The sequence below is a fragment of the Falco punctatus genome, assembly GCF_963210335.1.
Source record: "Falco punctatus genome assembly, contig: scaffold_102, whole genome shotgun sequence".
In the NCBI taxonomy this organism is placed as follows: domain Eukaryota; kingdom Metazoa; phylum Chordata; class Aves; order Falconiformes; family Falconidae; genus Falco; species Falco punctatus.
Genome location: NW_027660157.1, coordinates 253,279 through 273,046, shown reverse-complemented (window position 1 = coordinate 273,046; position 19,768 = coordinate 253,279).

Sequence of the window (19,768 nt, the reverse complement as noted above, 5' to 3'; positions counted from 1 at the left end):
GAAGAAGACACTTCAGCTCCAGAGAAGACTGGTTTCCCTGATGCAGCAACTGGGAAAGAGGAAGAGAGCATGAAAAGCAGGGTATTTCTTAGCTCAAAGAATTTTGCAGAAAAGGTTAATTCTCTTCAGTCTTTCCTGGCTCCATCATTGAAGAGGATGTGCGTGGTAGGGGCAAAGGGATTAGTTTCCACATTAATTTTGCTTTGGCTCTGCGGAGGAGGTTCAGAGCCAGTGTGAAAATGCAATTTCTCCTGGATGCAAGGAGCTCTGAGCCACTGAGTGTTTGTTTTGCATCTGACAGCCTGGGAACAACACAGGAGGGGAGGGGGCTGGAGCATCAGCCTGGATTCAATGCCAGAGGGCAAGGAGCTGCCAAAAGAAGAAAATACCAGCTTCAGCACCAAATCAGTAATGCCTAGAGGCTACAATGTAAGGAAGAAGGTTCCTGCTGAATCTTCATCTAAAAGCAAAAGCAGCAGGCCCAAATAAAAAAGTGCAGTTGGAGCTGTCATACTACTACGGGCCTGGAGTCAAGCGGTCAGGCTGTCTGCACCCAAAGTCAAAATGTGCCAATTCCAGAGTAAGCAGAAAGCCCATAATGCCTTGGGACAGTTAGACGGTATTCATCCTTGTAGATAATTTTAGGCTCATCAGTTTATGCTGTGACTCATGCTTACTTACGTCACGGTTAGCCTGGGGAAGGGCTTCTGTGATTGCTGTCAGCTGCCAGTCCTCCCCTTCCCACTCACTTCTGACTCTTGGCCAATTTTAGTGGCATCCGACAAAGGGTTGAAGTGTTTTAACACCACAGGTTCCTACAACAGGTCTCCACAGGACACGGCCCAAGGGTTGACTGCAGCTCCTGAAGCTATTTGTTTATCTGCCAGCAGCTGTGGGGCAGCACAGGCTGTTTGGCTTGCCCGGCAGCAGCTATCTGGGCAATCAGTGCTTGTAGCTTTGGGCTCTTGCACACTCACTTGCAGTACATGTAGTCTCTGAAGCAGTTCATGGCAAACTGCAGTAGTTGAGGGCTCGATGGGGGGGGGGGGGAAGTTGAGAGGAAACAGTATATATGGTGGCTGCAGAATCAGAAAGGAACACCACAATTCAAAGCCCTGTAAAACCAGGTGTCGTGAGTTCTGCTGCTCACCTGTTACCTCCCTCTTCTCTTTGTATTTATGTACTTTTCAAAAGTTTCTTGGGCACCACTGTTTCCCCTGTCTCCTTCAGTAGCAAGTTCCACAGGTTGGTTATATCATAATATGCACCGTGTCGTCTTTGATCTGTTACCTTCCAAAGCACCCTCTTCAGTTACATGCAAACATGGAACCAAATGGACAGCAACACCTGCCTTCCATGGCAGTCACTGAACTTTCTAACAAAGTGACTCTGGCTGCAGGATAGAAGTACAAAAGAGACATTCACAATCTTTTAAGGACTCGGGAGATTTCCATACCGGAGAGCTTACTTCTGACTCACTCAGCTCCATGTTGCCACTAAAGAGAAACAGCTGGAATCTCAGTAAAGCAAAGCGCTACTTAATACAGAGCAGGATCAGTACAGGTGTGTGCCATCTTCCTTGCACTGTAACATTCCTTGCACACATCCTAGTTAAAGCATGAGCTAGTGTCTTCACACACAGTGGTTTCACAGACCAGGCAACCCCAGTCTCCCATGCAGTCTCTCCAGTGCTACTCATATGGACACAAACTGGACTGGACCTTGGTCATAGCTGGAGTAAACCCACATATTAATGGTTCAGCCACTGGGATTACAAATTCTAACTGACTGGGTCTCTGACAAAATCTGCATGTTCTTAAGAAACTTCACTACTTGGATAGCGTGGAATCCCAGGTGAAGAACATTTCATGACGAGGCAGATCACCCAGTGGCTGAAGCACTACAGCCATCTGCTGTCAAAGGACAAGCTTTCAAACAGTTTATTGAACTTTGCCTCTAAAAATTTTCACCATTTGCTCGTGGCGGTAGCTAGACTATGCATAGGAGAGTTGAGCAACAAGTGGCAAGCAAATAGGTCTGAATATGTGACAAATGACTTTTTCCCTTTCTCCTTTGAACATCGACTCTGCTTTCAGTGCAGGGTTCTTGCAGCTTGCGCTTGCAGAAATGATCTGCAAGCCCTTTATCACGTACTGGTGGTTCTTGCTGTGGCTTTACACATTGGTTTGCAGGGGGGTGACTGTAAACTTTTGAAAGAGTTTCTCTGACAAAAAGCTAATGGAATGAGGACCTCTCATTGTCTTTGATTTAGGACCAGTCCCCTGAGAAGCAAGTCTGTCAAGAATAGGACTGTGCCTTGCCTTGCTGGGTGGTGAGAGCCTCTAGGGATTATCTGGTTTGCTAAACGTCTCCCAACATACTGGAAGCATCCAGCAGCCTGGGTACATGTGATAGCTTGTGTGTGTGTATATATGTTCATGTACACAGATGAATCCTCTGCCCAAAACTATTTACAAAGAACGAAAAGAAATGCCTGGAGCATGACAAATGGGAAAGTTGAGAAGGAAAACAGGTATATTAATGCTCTCATGAACTATATCTGGATTCAGACTTCTTTTTGCTGGACAAATTCACAGAGAAGGTAGAGTAAATAGAGTTCAACTTGATTTAATCCCCTTATCTATGCCCTGGGGCAATACAGTACATGGATCCATGATCTCCTCACAACATTTACCCAGTGTGCTTATCTATCTCTGCAGAGGATTCATCAGCAGTTAACTCTGCTGATCAAAGGAACTTCCCATGTACCTTCACACCTGGCAGAAATGGACAGATGTAATTGAAGACAGCTCCATTCACTTTTATGCTTGATCTCTGAAGGCTGTGATGTGCAGCTGTTTCATTTCCCTACTGTCTGTCCAAGCTGCAAACTCCCAAAGGGCTCAGATTTGTCATTTCACAAATGTGAGACCTTTGGGGAATATTACATTGTTACAGCTTTCTAGCTCTTCTCTGATGCTTGGCTCTGCATCTAATTCTATGCAAATAGGGACAATAAAGTTTTGCTGATGCTGCATAAGTCTTCCTGTGAAATAAGGACCTGAACAAAACAAGCAGGTTACTTCAGGGCAATCCCACCTGGACTGACACAACACTCGTTGAAGACAGGAAAAAAATTACATGAAACTGTCTGAAACTGTAATGTCATTTTCACTCAGATCCTGTTTTCAGCAAGAATTAGTCATAGAGCTGCTCTTTATTCTGCAGAGCCAAAACAGCAGCAGCCGTGCCACCTTCTACCTTTTACTAACCAGATCACTGGGGACATATTTCTAACACAGCAATCAAAGGTGATCTATTCAGTATACTTTTCCAGGCTGGACCTTTGCAACACACAAAATCAATTCAGAAACCGCACTGATACACAGTGCTGGTGTTTGCCTTCTAAGGAGGCAGCACATTAAAGTTGTGAAACCTAACCACTTATTTTGGTCCTTTTAGAGCCCATTATCTCAGTCTGTTTTTTCCCATACCTCACCACATTAGCAGCATTTGAGGAGATGGTCCAGAAGACAAAATTATTTGAACTCATGAGACACGGAGCAAGTTCTTCTCCTTGAAAGCTTCAAGACAATTGTGTTCTCTTCCATCACAGCTCAAATCTCACTATATTAATAAAAAATGCTTTTTCAGGCCCACCTTTCTTGTAGGAGTTTGAAATAACGATGTCATAAACCACTCTAAATGTACTTTAATCAGAAGCTAATGAACAGCATGAAATAATAGCTTAAAATGAATATGCCTTCTTTCCTCCTTCAAGAAAATGCCTTAGAAATGCATTTCATAATAAAATATAAAAAGGGCTGAGAACTGCAAAAATGAAATGCTGCTTTTATCCTTTTTTTTTTCTTTTATCCTTTTTCTTTTCTTTTAAACCTCCCTGCTATTACAAATGGTTCTTGGAGTAAAATCATTGCATAGGTAGCTGTAGGTCTCTATTACTATAAAAATGCAGGAGTGGGATGCTGGGTTCAAATCCTTTCTAATATTGGCTCAGAATATCCCAGGGCAGTCCCCGTACTGTTCATTGCCCCTGTGTCAGACAACATGTCTCTTGCTGGGAGGCTGAGAAACTCAGAGCATCAGTCTGTAAGGTACACCAAGACTCCTAGATAAAAGTTGTCAGGAAAAAAAAATTTATGAATTATTATTTGCATTGGAGGGAATACAAATAGAACTAAGAGACAGCAAATAAAAGCTGGCTTTCCTAGAGTTAAATACTGATTTTTACTTGCATCTACGTGTGAGCTGTAGCCTATGTTATCCCTAAATCAGGCAGCAGAGTTAACTTCACTCATCATGCTTGCTGAGGTACGGGGAACCAGAGGTCATTGCTCTCATGCCAGAGATTTCTAACAGTAACACCGCTCTGGTAAGATTTCCATTCTTCAAAATACATTTTTTTTAAAGAGCAAATTAATTCTGAAGCTGCACCCAGCAAACCTAAGGAAGCCAAGCACTGTCTGTGTTGAAACTATTGCCTGTTGCTGCTCCAGAAGGGAAGGGAGGGAGCTGCTGTGTGGGAGGAAAAAGCATGGGAAAAATATCCGCTGGATGAAGATCTGGAGCTTCCTATTCCCTCTTTAGAGCGGGCTGCAGCCTCCACCCCTCCAAACGCAGACAGGAATTCTGAGGAGTTCCTTACATCTTTCCCAAACAGGAAAGTGCTTTGAAGATTCTGATGCTCACCCAGTGTTAAACCACTGCCTTTTTTATGGCACTTCAACAGCTGCCAGGACACCAGAGCTGAATTTCAAAAGTCAACCTACTTCTCAGCTTCTTCTTCCTTTCCAGTTGCCAATAGAAATCCCTGTCTCATCCCCATGTCTGTCTCAGCTATGGGCTGAATCTTCTAATTCACAGAGGCAACAGGGTGCGTGAGACATTAGCTTTTAAACAAAAGCCTTTTAAGAAGGCTGTTTGCAGAACTTTCCTGTGGGAACTGGTCCACTTTCAGTATGACCTCTCATAACATTGCTGCTTCGGAGGTGATTCAGCAATGCCTCGTTTCAGTACAAGCTTGAGAAGAAACAGCTTTAAGAGCTAGACAGGCTGATAGAGAGGCTCCATGTTGCAAAAGCTCACAGAGGGTCATAAAAGTGACATTATCAATTCCTCTTCAAAGGAGGAAATGTCTCAAGGGAAAAGCAGCGTCAGCATGGTTGCTCTTACCATTAACACAATACGCTGCCACATGAGCAGGTTGTAACCTACCTTGCTGCAGTTCAGTTCTGAGTGAGGGTGAAGTATGGAGTTATAGCACAAATATTAACCCACAGAGGGGTAACATAACCGCTTCCCTTTGCAAAAGCAGCCACTGCTTGGCTGCGCGACCCCAGGCACTTAGCTCTGACAAAGCTACACTGCACCCATGGGATTTAGCTTCCATTTCCCTCCAACAGAAAATCTAGCACTGCAAAGAGCTTCCTACTTCTAATTTGCTGTCGATAGGAAACAAAGACAAATTGCACAGCAGAGCAGCTGTAAGGAAATTTTGCTGCACGGACATTTGAGGCACAGCCTACCAGCCATAAGGACACACATCCAAACGCTCTTATATGTGGGGCTCAGACTCTATCACGCCATTTACTGGCTACAAACTAAATCTCTTTCATTTGCTTGACACACCACTTGCACCCCATATGTTAACACTGCTGTCAATATTTCCAATTCCCCATATAACTATTTAATAATAATTGAATAAAAACACAGACTGGTTGCAGGTTCGGTACTATTTTTAAAAGCCTCCAGAGCCAGGAAAGCACAGTTTACAAACAGTCAGATGCTTCCAAGGGGCTCTTGCGTGGTCCTAATGCCTGCCACATCTTTGACACACAAATACATCCATGCCCAAACCTCAAAGTAAAATGGTCTTGCTTCAGAGGGTTTTTCTCTCCATTATCCTCTCCCACTGGGGATGCCTCTGCAGCACAAATGATTAAGACAGCCCTGGGCCTTCCATTTACGCACAAAGTACCTGTTTCCTGCTGACAAGGAAGACCCAGGCATTGCAATGTTGTCCCAGGAGCACAGTATTCAGAAGCCTCCAAGTACTGGCTGAAATGAGGCCGTACTTAGACATCTGACAACAGTGCGGCTTAATCCAGTTGAAGCAGGCTCTGCCCCCAAACCCTTATTCCCCTCCTCATCACTCTTCCATCACAGAGACCACAAAAGTGTTTATTTACTGCTCAATGAACCAGGTCAGGGAAACGATCTGGCTGAAAAATAGTTTAGCCAAAAATAAAATTATTTTTCCAGCTGAAATCTGGCTGCACAGCCAGCAATGCCAACACAAAAGAAGGGACAATACACAGACATAAATGAGCAGCAAAGGATGGGAAAGACTGAAAAAGCTAGCACAGAAGTAACACACATCAAATTGCAGCCTCCTTATAGCCCAGTTAGTTTGCCCTTAAGTCCTAAATCCACCTGATAATTAGAATAGAGCTAGGATCCTTTTAACTTTTGTTGTTGTTCTTGAGAAAAAGATGCAGACTTTGCACAGAAAGCATCCAGAACAGAGATTTGGAACAGGGCTGTGCACTGGAGGAAACAGCAAGACAATATACAATCAAAATTTAGGAGTAGAAAAACTGGTTAAAATCTGTGCTATTTGTATTCTGACAACTGTAATACTGATCATTGTATCTTGGGTCTTCTGTAGTAAATTTACAAATCTCTCAGAGAGGCAAAGCACCCTCCTTCCAAAGCACAAGTTTATGCTGGATCTTGTCACACTCCATATTTCTTGTTCAGCTGGTCGCTGTGTGGAGCGTGCCAGGAGTCACGTAGCATCTACCTGGGGAGCCCCTGCATTAATCCGTCACCTTCGTGGGCTTCTGAGAGCCCATTGGTTGGTAGGAAGAAAAAGAAGGAGTCTCTCGCCCCTCCCTGCTCTGAATGAAAGACGCTTCCTCTAAATCTTGCTACAGGATTTCAGGCTCAATTCAGCTTCTTTGGGGCTTTTGTCACCAAACAAATGTGATGTCTTTGAAAGAAAGATTAACAGTTTGATGAAAGGATGCAATGGACAGCTTTGTTCTAGCCTGCTTCCCCCTAGAGCTTTCGGTCACTGTCACTTTCTTACCCACAGAGAATATCTGTCTGACTCTCAGAGGAGATTATGGCCGCCCTGTAAGATTTTGCCTCTCCTGATAACAAAGCACTGGCCACTTTGAGGAGGTGATAATGATGAACAGGGGCTGGATTAGGGGCAAAGAGCCTCACATCGATCTCCGAATTCTGAGAGAACACAAAGCAGTCGATGCTGGGATTCAAAACCCATCGAATGCTTAGAGGACATCCAATTCGCTCTCCTGCAGGAGGGGCAAGGCTACAAGCCCTGTCAGTCCCCCAGTTGTACTTCTTACCTCATCATCAAATTAGCAGGGCTAGTTAAAGGGGCTTAGGGTGAGGAACAGATGGCATGGATTATTAACTGTTGATGTTCTCATACTAAACTAGATACTGAAATCTAGCCCGAATTACCTGAAGAGCTTACCAGTTTCTGAGAAGACTGTCACACTGAGCGTATCCACACAGCACGGTGCAGTTGTGTTGATATTCAAGCTGATTCTGAACACTAAAGATGGCTAAGCATCTTCTAATGCCTGGGATATCTTAGCTGTCTCTGCACAGCACAACCTGCACAGCACAACTGCCATACAAATATACCCATAGATGAACTGTCTCATCCTTTTCCCTCTACACACAGCCACGCACCCATTCAGCCTGCAGAATTTCAATCTATACGACATTTGCATACAGTAAAGCAAGACAACGCCCATTACTTCCTCCCTGCAAATGTTCTATGGCCAAAGGGGCAGCAAACAGCAAAGCAAAGCTATAAAGAGGGCTGGCACCAATGCCAGCTGCTGCACAGGCAGGAGCTGCCACTCAGAAATAGATCACTCCTAGCAAAAGCTGACCTTGTTGTGACTTCAGTGACATACAGACTGCCCTGGGCTTTCCCCTGCAAGTGATTTTTCATCATGCCCTAGAGAAAGGGCTAGGCCAAGGCTGACCGATGTGGTGATAAAACTATAACTTCTGGTTCTAAGAGGCTTCACCCGCATTTCCCATCAGTTCATCAAGAAGTTCATCTCCTTTTCATGTCCAATGAACCAGGAGCTGAAACAGAGACAGGGTGGGCCATGATTTCTTTTACTGAGAAGGAAAAAACTTCAATTATAATCCCTGGAAAGTTGCTACGGAAGACTCTGCTTCTGTCCTCCTCCTTTCACTGCAGCAGTCAGGAGAGTGAAGGATTCCACCACAGCTCTCGGTTGATGGGCAGCCCTGCTCCAGTATAAACTCATCCAAGGTCTCTGACTAAACAAGACCCCTGAGGTGATACAGACCGAGGACCCAAAAGCAGTGAATGCACTGCTTTATTACCCATAGACACAAAGCCCAAGGAAAGCAGACTCCTTTCCAGAAATCAAAGCAGACCACAGACGGCCAGTCAAAAGCTCTAATACTAGCTGGCTCTGGAGTCCTCACGTGGCAACATAGCAGGAGAGGTTCCAGTCTGATCTTGAACTCCTGAGCTGGCAGCACCCCAGCTTGTAAGAGGACAACATCTTGTATTGCTCCCAGGCAATGCTCTTGGGTCGCTGCAGGCGTAGCCTTAACAGCCTTTAAAGGCTCCTCAGTCCAAAAACATGAAGAGTGTCTCTACTTTTGAAGGATGTAGGAGACATGCTTATGTATTTGCGTACATCCATTGCATGCCTGTAATCACTAAAGGTGCGAAGAGAGCTATTGAAAAGCCCCAGGACCATTCCAGAAATTGCCTTAGCTTGGAAGGGACAGAGTAGCTTCTCCATACCTACAGTTCAGAAGGTCAATATACCACACACAGCCTGGAAACTCAGGCCATACCTTCTCCTCAATTTGATGCTGCTCTCGGTGCTTTTCTTTCTCGTTTTGCTTTTCTATAGTCTCCTTTTCTGTGCGCAGCACTGACAACGCCTGGACCACAGTGAGCCCTGCTGGAAAGCAGCAGCTGCGGCCAGCCTGGAACTATTTCTAGGGATGGATGACTTCAGTTTTAACAGAGAACTTCAGGTACCAACGCTTTAAGTAATAGCCCACTGAGCTAACTGTTTGGTTCGATTCTTACATCCGAAAGCCGACTGTTCTGATGCACGCTAATCTGTTTTACTCCTTCTGTACTACTGTGTTATGAAGTTTGTCAAAAACACTTCTATAAATGTCAGGTAACTCCATGGGATGCTGCAGCTCAGTTTCACACATTTGCCAGACCTACAGATCACCTCTCCGAACCAGGAATGAGGATAGCTGTGAGGCACACTAGGAGTTTTGTTCTATGTTTTGGCTACCTCTTTTTATCCTTGCTAATATGAAGCACTGCCCTCTCATTCATTATGGGTCTTTTAGTTTGAATTTCAGCAAGACAGCTTGAAAAGCCTTGTCCCCGTGTGGCTCTTGGCAGGCTAAGAGGTAAAGTGCTTTTGCTCTCAGTTTTCACAGAGCTGGGGAGGTGCTGCTTCTTGTTAAGCAATGAAAGGGGAGGGCTCAGGTCACATCAGTGAAATGTTAGTGGAGAAGGGAGGCTGGGTGAAAGTAGGTGGCCAGCACAGCATAGCACTGCTGGATTTTGCAAGGCCACTGGGGAGATAGCCATTTGTCTTAGAGCCCTGATAACGGGCAGGCTTGCTCTCTGCTCGCTAGCTGGGGGTTGTAAATACCTCTGCAGACACAGACTCTTCAAATGGCTGGAGACTAGGCTGATAGAGGATTAATCGCCTGGAGGGTGGGTCGAAAGGGAGTTAATTAGCTGTGTTAATGCATGGAGATAAAGCAGGTTCATGCCTCCTGGCCGCCTTACTTCCAGCACCTGGACTTTTGGGGCAACCAAGATGGAGCTACCAAAATGGGCCTTGAGAGTGGCCAAAGGAAATTATCTCCCACTTAGAAACGCAGCCTCTCTATCTTCAAGGGCCCACTAAGCACCAGCTGTTGCTAAACCGGTAAAAAGCGTGCCAATGAAGCTCAGAGAACAGGAGGTTATGAGTGTTCTAACCCAGGCTACTATTCAGCAAATTTGCAGAAAGGCTGGTGCCCAAAGTATTCAGCCAAGGAAACAGCCACAAATCCCATTGTCTGCAATGCTGTGTAAGGAATGCCTCAAAATCACTGCACTTTCAGGTGAAGAAACGGAGCTACAGACTGAGTGGCTGTCACTTCTTCCACAGTCAAAATGGTAAAGGAGCTGAAACGATCTTCTCTCTAGGCACTTCTCTGGCTGAATCATGAAACAGCAACTAGACAAGACTCACTATGATCCACCCTGCCGCTGTATACCCGTTTAGAATGACGCTACGAAATCCCAGCATTACAGAGCCAGAGCAATCACATCTGAGAGGTCTCAGCTCCCCGGTCTACCCTACACAATGCATGGCAATAAGTCAGGAATCTCCTCAGTCCTCTTTTGAGCCCTCATGCGTCATAGTTCAGAGCGTAAAGCCAGCTGTACGGAGAGTCCTGTGCTTAGAGTCGCTGTCTCAGGAGCACATTGCCACCTTTGCGTTAATGTCACTGACAATGAAGAAGCCCAAACTAAAAATCACCCTCCATGGCTGTCATCAAGTTTACAGCCAGGCATATCAGGAAATCACCTGTTCTGTACTCCTACATTAAACTTAACTCAGTTACTCATGTCTGGGACTAGCAACTTAGATTTGCCTTTGGCTAAAACACAATTCCCAGGAAGACATCCAGAATGATGCTAAGATACCAAGAGACACAAATTCCTCCATTATCCTTGTTAGCCGGTAGTAATTTTACTGTTAAAATTTGTACCTAGTTCCTCATTTTCATTTTTCTGGCTATAATATTCAGCTGCTGATTCCTGATACGCCTGTCTCTGCTATACTAAATAGATCTTCGATAATCAATACTTAAACTCCATGGAGTATTTACACAGTGTGATACAGTCATTCTCATGTTCTTTCCTGCAAGGTAAACAGATTGAACTGTTTATGTCTCTCACCAGCCCTTGAATCCTTTTGTGGCTCTTTTCTGTAACTCTCCAGTTTTGCAATGTGCAGTAATCCAGTCCTGATTCCACTAACAGCATGCACAGAAAAAAAATCACCTCCCTGTTCCTATTTGCTACCCCCTTGTTTATAAATCTACAGATCAAATTAGCCTTTTAAGTTTCAGGATCCGACTGGGAGCTGATGTTCAGTGGGTTGTGCCTGGATTTCCTTTCAGAGCCACAGCTTCCAGAATACAGCTCACAGTCTGGCTTCCAGTCCCTGCTCTTAGGTCTGTGACTTTGCAAGTAGCTACATCAAAATGTACTTTCTTTAAGCAAGCCCAGTTCGCCAGATCTCTGTAGCTGTCCTGCCCTTGTCATTATTTGCCTCTCCACCAATTCTTTACTCCTAGATCATTTATAAATAAGTTGAAGAATACCAGTACTGGCACTAGTCCCAGCTGAATCCCCTTCTGACCCTCTCCAGAAATACACCCATTCAGTGATTTCTAAATCACAACTACCAATTAAGATAAGTTTAGGGGAATATTTCTGCAATGCTGGGATTTATTAAAGGTTAACATCGTAAGTATGCCACAAGTCTCCTGAGATAATGATTTCAGCAGTAACTTATCTGGCTCAGCCATTTTCATTTTTTGACACACAGTAAAGGTTGTCTAACTACCCTCCCATAGCAAACAGTCTGAAAACTGTCTGAAAGAGTATTTTATTGTCTTCATTTCATGTGAGTCCTTATTCTTCCCCAAAACAAACCAGAAAAAAAATTCGAGCATTTCTGCTCTTCCACATTTCTTATCAGCCTTTTTACCTTCACCATTTAGTGACAGTTTCCAGTACCATTACTATGCTTTCTTCTCCTATCAATATAGTTGAAAAAGTCCTCCCTATAGTTGTCAGGGACTACTGCAGGTTATCCTGGCTTCCTTGTCATTTTCTACTCAATATAAATTCCAAATTATATCAATCATTAATTGTTCCCAACTTTCTGTATTTCTTTTATATTGCTTTTTAAATTCTAATTCCTACCCTTATTCCACCTGTGAACTGTGGTAGGCTTTCAGCCAGAAGCAGCTCTTCATTGACTGGGAGTCATGACTTGTGAATAAAGTCTTCTTTTATAAATCCTATTCCCACTCATATCTTTTCCTATCCACATTTTTCTTTTCCTTTGCCTCCAACATACCTCCCCTCCCGCATCAGTTTTTAACTGCATCAGGTTTTTAACCTGTTGGTGTCCCTTATCTCCATATCAAAGTGATCTGAGTCAGCAATCTGTAACAAAACTCAGAGTCAATTTATTGCTTTTCTGAACTGTACTTTGAAAGCACCAAAGACCTGAATTCTGCATCCCCTGTTTTACTTCCTCCCAAGCTTTCCAGTCCATGCTAGTACCTTAGGCTTTCTCCCATCCCCTTTCATTTGTCCTTGCAGAATGTAGCACAGCCTGATCTGATACTATGGTGACAGTAAAATCATCCTTCCCCCTCCATTTTCACTTTTCCCATCATGTCAATGCTTGACAGGTGACCGTTATTTCATACCTATGCAACATTAGGTCATCAAGTGAAAATGCTGTAGGCATGCTAGGAATTTCTGCTATTTTTTCCACCATTCCATTACCTACAAGCACATGTAAAACTGCCACAACTCTAGATCCCGAGATGCTATCACCCAGGGTGCCAAACTCCATGCAACAGAAAGGGCCACGCTGGCAATCTGCCAGCAGCTGAAAGGCTATATCTAATTGTGCATAAAGTTGAGCAGATTGTCTGCTTAGACTAGAGCAAACAAGCTCATCTTTAAGGCAGACATACGGCCAGCAAAACCTACAGATCCCAGCATGCAACATGATGGCCAGCTGGCCACTTGGATCAGAAAGAAGCATTACATGATCTGATACTGTGGTGACAGAAGATCAGTATCACAACCCCTCCATGTTCAAAAATCATGAGTCGGGCCACTCAAATTCATGAGTTTGGCTCAGAGAGCTGGCGACTTTAGAGGGGATAAGCCAACTGAATTTGCTTTTGAGACAGGGTTTGCATTCTCCCACTTTTCTCTACAATCATTTACAAAAATGTATTTTTAAAGTAAAATCTAAGTTACACAGTCACTTGTCTCTGGGAGCTGAGACACCAAGAAAAACCAGACAGACTCACAGTATGATTAGGGGAGGAGCAGCAACATAGTCTGAACTCTTGAAGTGCACAGATAACCCAATAGACAGACACGCGGACAGAATCTGGAACCTGCAATCACCACAAATATCACTGATAAAGATGAGGGTGGCAGACAGTTTTGTTACAAAACTCCAGGTTCCCCAAATCTTGCACTAAACTCTCTTTTACTGTTGTTTCCTTTATTCAATCTGGTTTAACTTCCTTTCTTCCCACCTCTCAGCTGTCATATAAAATATTGTCTCTGCCTCCAATTTTCCATTCTGTAAGACACCTCTGCTCTCCTATTATGACACCCCATACATTTGATGACAGTTACACCCTTGACAGCCACCACAGATGTTCAGTTTCCAATTAATCAAGAAAACTATTCCAAAAGAGTTGTTACTTTTAGACAGGTTAAAATCAGCCCTTAATCTCTCAGTCCTGTTCTTTAGGTCTTTTAAGGGAGAATCCTAATGCACGCTGGGAGCGTCACTCACATGTTACACAACCCGGTCAACTTTTTGTGTATTTATTGAGGGCAGAGATGATTTTGCTTCGGTCACAATTCTAGAGTCAATAGATTTGGGAATTCCTACTTCTGCTCTGACAATAACTGTTCAAGAGTGGATCTAGCCAAGAAAGACAAGAAAAGCTTCGGGTCAAAATGAGGGGATTTGCCAGAGCTATGAACAACATGTCAGGAAATAGAAAAAGCACTGTCTGCGCTGGGTCAGGACCAACATGAACTGGCAGAATTGAAAGAGGGTAATTCAAGACCCAGAGTTTGAGTACCTTGCAACCTGGAGTGAGGGACTTCGGCAGAGCCGTGCAGATAAAGTCAGCAGAAAGCCTCTGTCTACCTCCTGTTTTTTTTTCCCCCCCTACATTTTCACAAGCAACCAGTACTTCAGGCAACCTGAATGCTTGTTAAAGGGGGGTGGATTGATCTTTCTTTAATGTCAGAGCTCCTATCTGCATGTGATAGAGTGCAATTAGAGAGGCTACATGCCTTGTTGATCCTGTAACCAGTTCCTGTCTTACTTCCTTCGCCTGACAAGCTCATTCCATCAATCCTCAGGTTCAGTCCCAAAAGGAGCAGAACAGAGCAGCCAGAGCTGCACAGGCACCATGATGAATCTTCTTTTCTTCCATTAAGAAGCGCTCAGCTGCACTTGAGCTCAGGTAGTCTTTGAGAATTAACTTTTTTGAGGAGACAGAGATCTGCACTAACAGCAACAACCTCCCAGGAACGGGGCAAAGGTTCACACTTACTCAGACCGCAGGTTGCGACAGGAAGACAAACACGACAGTGGCACAGCTGAGCCTCGCTTTCTATCTGCCACTGTGTAAAATTTGACTACAAGTCAAATTTGATTTAAAGACTTCAATAAAACCGCCATCTTCATGTCTAACACACAGCATGACCTGCCAGTTGCCTGGTCCCTTGAACTAGATGTGAAACACTGCAGAATTGTATCTGTAATCTTTCAAAGGTGCCATTCTTCATCACAGCCTAAGGGGGCAAAAACCAGCTCTGTGATGCAAATTAGTCTCCAGGCTCTTAGCCCTTGGTGCCTGTTTTCTAGTGGAAACATAGAAAGCACCCCAGATTCATCGCCTGTTGCAGTGGCTCTATGGTTTCAGGCCTCACAAAATTAAAAAGTCTCCCTACCACAAACCCTAGGAAAAAAAGGGTGGGCAGGGAATGCAAACAGTAGCAATGCCTGAACTACCATACAAAACTGCAGCTAAAATTTTCTTAGGAGGTATCTAGGACCTAATCTCCCTTGCAATACTCCTTTTTGAGTCAAAAGGGCCAGCTCAATGGGCCAGAATACATAAAAATGTGCAGTCCCTCCAGACTACACCTTTGTAAAACGACTGCAGCAAGGACACTCCCAGTAAGTTGAACAATGGTTTACATTTTAGCACTTTTTATGCTCTGAACAGTCAGAAATGTTCAGAATTCAGGCAGGAGCTCACTAGGTTCCTTCTCAGTCAAAGGAAAGATTGGACAAGATATATATATATATGTATCTTGTCTAATCACACACACGTAAAGTCTGAAAGTCAGAGCACTGGTAATTCACTGTCCTTCCAGCCAAATCCATCAGGCACAGGTCACCTACTATCCTATCCTGCTACTCCAGGGTAGGAATAAAATAGCAAACTTAAGTTCTGACTATGACCCAAGAATCTTTCTTTCTGTTCTTTCTAGACAGCAGGCCATGAAAACACTTGGCCCAATCCAAAAAAAATGCAACAAATCAGCAAAAGGTAGTTAGAAGCAAATAAAAATCATGCCCATCTCTTTAGAGAAATAGCCTGCCAGGGGAAGAAGCTTTAAAGATACTTAACAGTTGTCCAGCAGAACAATAGAGATGTGAACTGAAAATACATTCCAGTAGGCACATCTTCCTTTCTGCTTCCAGTGTAATCCCACTAGAATACAGATTATTCCACACTGCAGCATCTAACACAGTTTATCAAAGGAACATTTGAATTCAGCCTCTCAGAGATACCAGCTTAGTGTTAATGAGAGCCCATTTAGATAAAGAGCAGCAATACCGGGTGAGACAAGAGGTCTCTTCAATACTTCAAACCACATAAATTCCCTCTGTCACTGGCGGAGTTATCTCTCCCCACAGGGACACCAGCTGTCACAGGCTTTACCCAAGCCAAGAGACAATATGCCACTCAGGCAGAGGGGTTATTAACTGCTGATGTGGTCAGATCTGTTGTGAGGATGTAACAGCTCTGGTACACTTACATCTACCACTGTAAGCATTTAGATTTGCTAAAGAAGGGAACTAAGTACAACAGTTAGTAAAGGATACAATTCCTTTACAGATTTGCAGGAGCTCCTCACAAGCATACCAAACTCCATAGTAACCTGCATCCTGTCACCTCAGCATTTCCCAGACTACTCAAGGCTGCCTTCCCTTTCATTGCATCTGTCGATTCTTCTACCTTTACCTTGTGGGATATCACGCTCCAGATAGTCTAGAAAGTCAGTGGATGGGTCGAGGTCAGCCTTTTCCAGCAGGGTTTTATTCTTCAGCTTAACAGGCTCAGTGAAATGGAAATAGGAACTTAACTTTTTTGCCTCCATCAAAGAAAGACCTGCAAACAGCCACTGATGACCATTAACAGAGTGAGCTAGGCTAACGTTCGTCACACCATAGAGTATCATATCGTTTCTCTAATGCCCACAACATAGGAAAGAATCACAGTCTTTCTTCAGTGGACTCCACAGAAGACCAAAGACTTGCCGGAAATGGGTGACATCAGTCATCAATGATGTGCATTGCACGCCATGCTAACTGCAGTCCAAGATGAGCAATGGGCACTGAGTTGAGACCAACCCTCTGTGCCCGTTTGGTTACAAATCTATATCTAGAGAACTCGCTGCAGCTATAAGTGCTAACCGCTGACATAAACTATGCACGGCAATGGCGGGTCCCACCTTCCCGGTGGCGCCGGCGGGCACAGACGGCCGGTGTGCCGGGGCTGAGGGCCCGGGCGCGCCGGGAGCCGCGCGGGGCCGGTGTACCTCAGTGCCTGGCGTGAGGCGGTGGCCGTTCCCGCGCTGTGCGGGGCTGAGGGGAGCGGGGTGGCCGCGGCCCGGAGGCCGTGCGCAGGCCTGGGGCACCGCGGGCTTCGGGGCAACGGCGGAGAAAGCAGGGCCCTGGAGAGCCTGGGCAGGCAGGGCAGGCTGTGCCGGGCCTGTGGGGAGCCAGCCCCGGCCCTGAGGGGCAGCAGCCCGCTCGGAATGCGGTTAGGGGTGGCTGCCCTGCCTAGGTCAATGGCCTCCATTTCAAGAGGCCCAAATCCAAATGTACGTCCAAAAGCAGGAGGGCATACAATTACACCACAAAGGATACCACAAAGGGCTCCACCTTCCTCATTTGTTGCATGAACGGCAGCAAAAAAAAAAAAAAAATTAAAAAAATCCAAACCTCTGAATCTCATTACTTGCAGTGTCTTTTTTACAGTTCTTACCTAGCTCGTGTACATCTATAATCAATTGGCTCATTTATAAAAGACAGCACTCTTTGTGCTTTCACTCTTTGTGAAAGTCACTCTTTGGGAGCTCATTTTGCTGAATCCCATACAGACAGCCATGAAACAGTCCCTGCCCTTGCAACCTGACTTAGTACAAAATGCAATAAATAATGAGATTGTGTGAGTGTTTAAACAAACAGAATTTGTTTGACATCTTCAGGAAGTTGAAGCTTTTATATGTGTGCATTATATAAATAAATATATGTGTATGCACTTACATTTAAATCCATTGTCACATCATAAATTCTTGGGTTTCTTTTTCATATGTTTCCTGTTCATTTCTAAGGAAAACAGTGATCCTGGAACTGCTGCCTGTAACAATCGTCACCTGCTGATCTGTCACGTGAAATCTTTAAGGAGCTGTGCAGCACACAATCTGACCCATTAGTTTTATGTACGCCACACAAAAAGCGACTCAGATTCCTGGAGATGAACCACCTCTCCTAGACACGAATCAGGCAGAACATGTAGGAGTGACTGCAAACTTTCTGTCCATGCTGTCACCTACCACTGTGCCATAGTCTGATTTTCTCTATCGGAATAGGCATTTTCAGGCTTTGTGAGCTCATTCAATCACTGATGTCTCTAGAATCACATGTTAATATGCTATGGCTCTCTGGCTAGTAAACAGAACTGCAAACCAGTCAGAGTCAACCTGAGATCTGAAGTGAATTTCTGCCACTGTCAACCACAGCTGGATTCAAACCAGATGCTAACAGCTGAGAGGCTCTTTAGCCTGTTATGGATCTTCTAAGCCACCCAGTGTCTAGCTTTTGCCAGTCCTGATTGAAGATTATCAAAAAGGAAATCTATAGCTTAAGGAAATTCTTCCTGGTTCAGTGAAGTCTGGTGGGTAACTGTACTCTGCTTTGCTTTGTCTTGACCCCAATTACTGAACACTGATAAGGATCGGGAAGTAAGTGGTTGCATTATTTAACAAATGAAAGGTCAAAAGCGCTGCTATTCACTAAGGTCAGAGGTTACCATCACTGTTATTAAACAGTTTGAAAGCAGTTTCTCCCATCCGTTGCCATCCCAGGCTGGAGCAGCACTCGGGCAGCCAGGAGGGGAGAGAGGCACCAGGCATCATTCAGCCGGCTGCTGGCTAGGCGGCTTTGCGTGGACACCTGCTTCAGGGAGGGAAGGTGCCATGCTCCAGCAATGCCCAGCAGCTCCAGTCAGAGGACTGAGCTCTCCTGCCTTTGCACAGAACGTGTGTGTACCTGTGTGCCAAACAGCTTTAGCTCCTCCCAGCTCCACTCATTTAGAGCTGGCATCATTTTGGGTGAGAAATCAAACTCAGGTTCCCTTCCGCTCGTCTTGAGCAAGGTACTGAATGAAGCTCACAGAACTGTTTACAGCATCAGAGTTAAAAATCCTGAAGTACCTGTAAGTTAATGCTGAGTGCACAGTGACTCCTGTATGCTTGCACAGCTTTATAAAACATTTGAAAAAACTTTCAGTGATTTAGGAGGAAGCTAGCTCACCTTCCTTTGCATTCTGTAGTATACTGATCTCAAGAGAAAGAAAAATAGTTATTAATCCATGTCAGCATTTCTGCTGGTACAGATTAAGAAGGCTACCCTCAAAATACTCTTGCAGGACAAACTGTTTCACTGTCCTGGGCACCCATTAGACTGACACTGCTCACGAGTTATACTGGTATCCATCATCCAGGTCACTTCAGTGTGGTGGGGACAGGCTGCAGTTGGTTCTGATGCACCAAGAAATAGATTGGGGTTATTCCTCCCAGGTGTGTTGAATATAAGGTCTGGTTTTCCTTCCACTTATCTCAAAAGTTCGGACTGTCTGGCTTCAGAAACAGTGTGGTTTTGAATCATTTTCCTGCGTGTAAGTCATTACTGTGTAAGGATAGTAAAAGATAGGAAACAAGAAAGAAAAGTACAGTTTTTCTCAATAAGGAAGGCATGATAGGTGGCTGCTTGACAGAAGGGGAGGAGGTTGTGGGTGACGAACAGTTGGACAAACTTCAAGAGCTGCAAAATGAAGCCTTGAGCTGTGCTGAGCATGAAGTAAGGAACTGCAGCCAAGTAACAGTTTAACAGGAATGGAAGGGACCAGGGGTGTCCCTACCTGGTATAATATAGACGCTTTCCTCTGGTTTGGAGATCGTACTGAATACAGAAAAACTCTGGGAATACTTTGACTGCAAGCTGTCCAAAGAATGTGGGTCTTTTGGCTTGTCTGGGACCAGTGCCATTGTCTCCATTACTGAGACCGGAGCTAGCTGTGTGCAGTCACTGGGAGACTCGGAAAGGAAGGGGTGAAGGTACAACGTGTGCTGTGGGCTGGGTTCCTCCACATCTGGAATCGAATCCCTGCAGTAGCATTCTCAGTAAGAAGGCAGCAAGAAATCAGGCTAGTAGGTCAGGATGGGAACAGCTGTGCTGAGATAAAAGAGGAATCTGTGGGATGACTGTGACAAGTCTTCCCTGGAGATTCTCTTTGGCGTAATCCGGGGCAGACATTA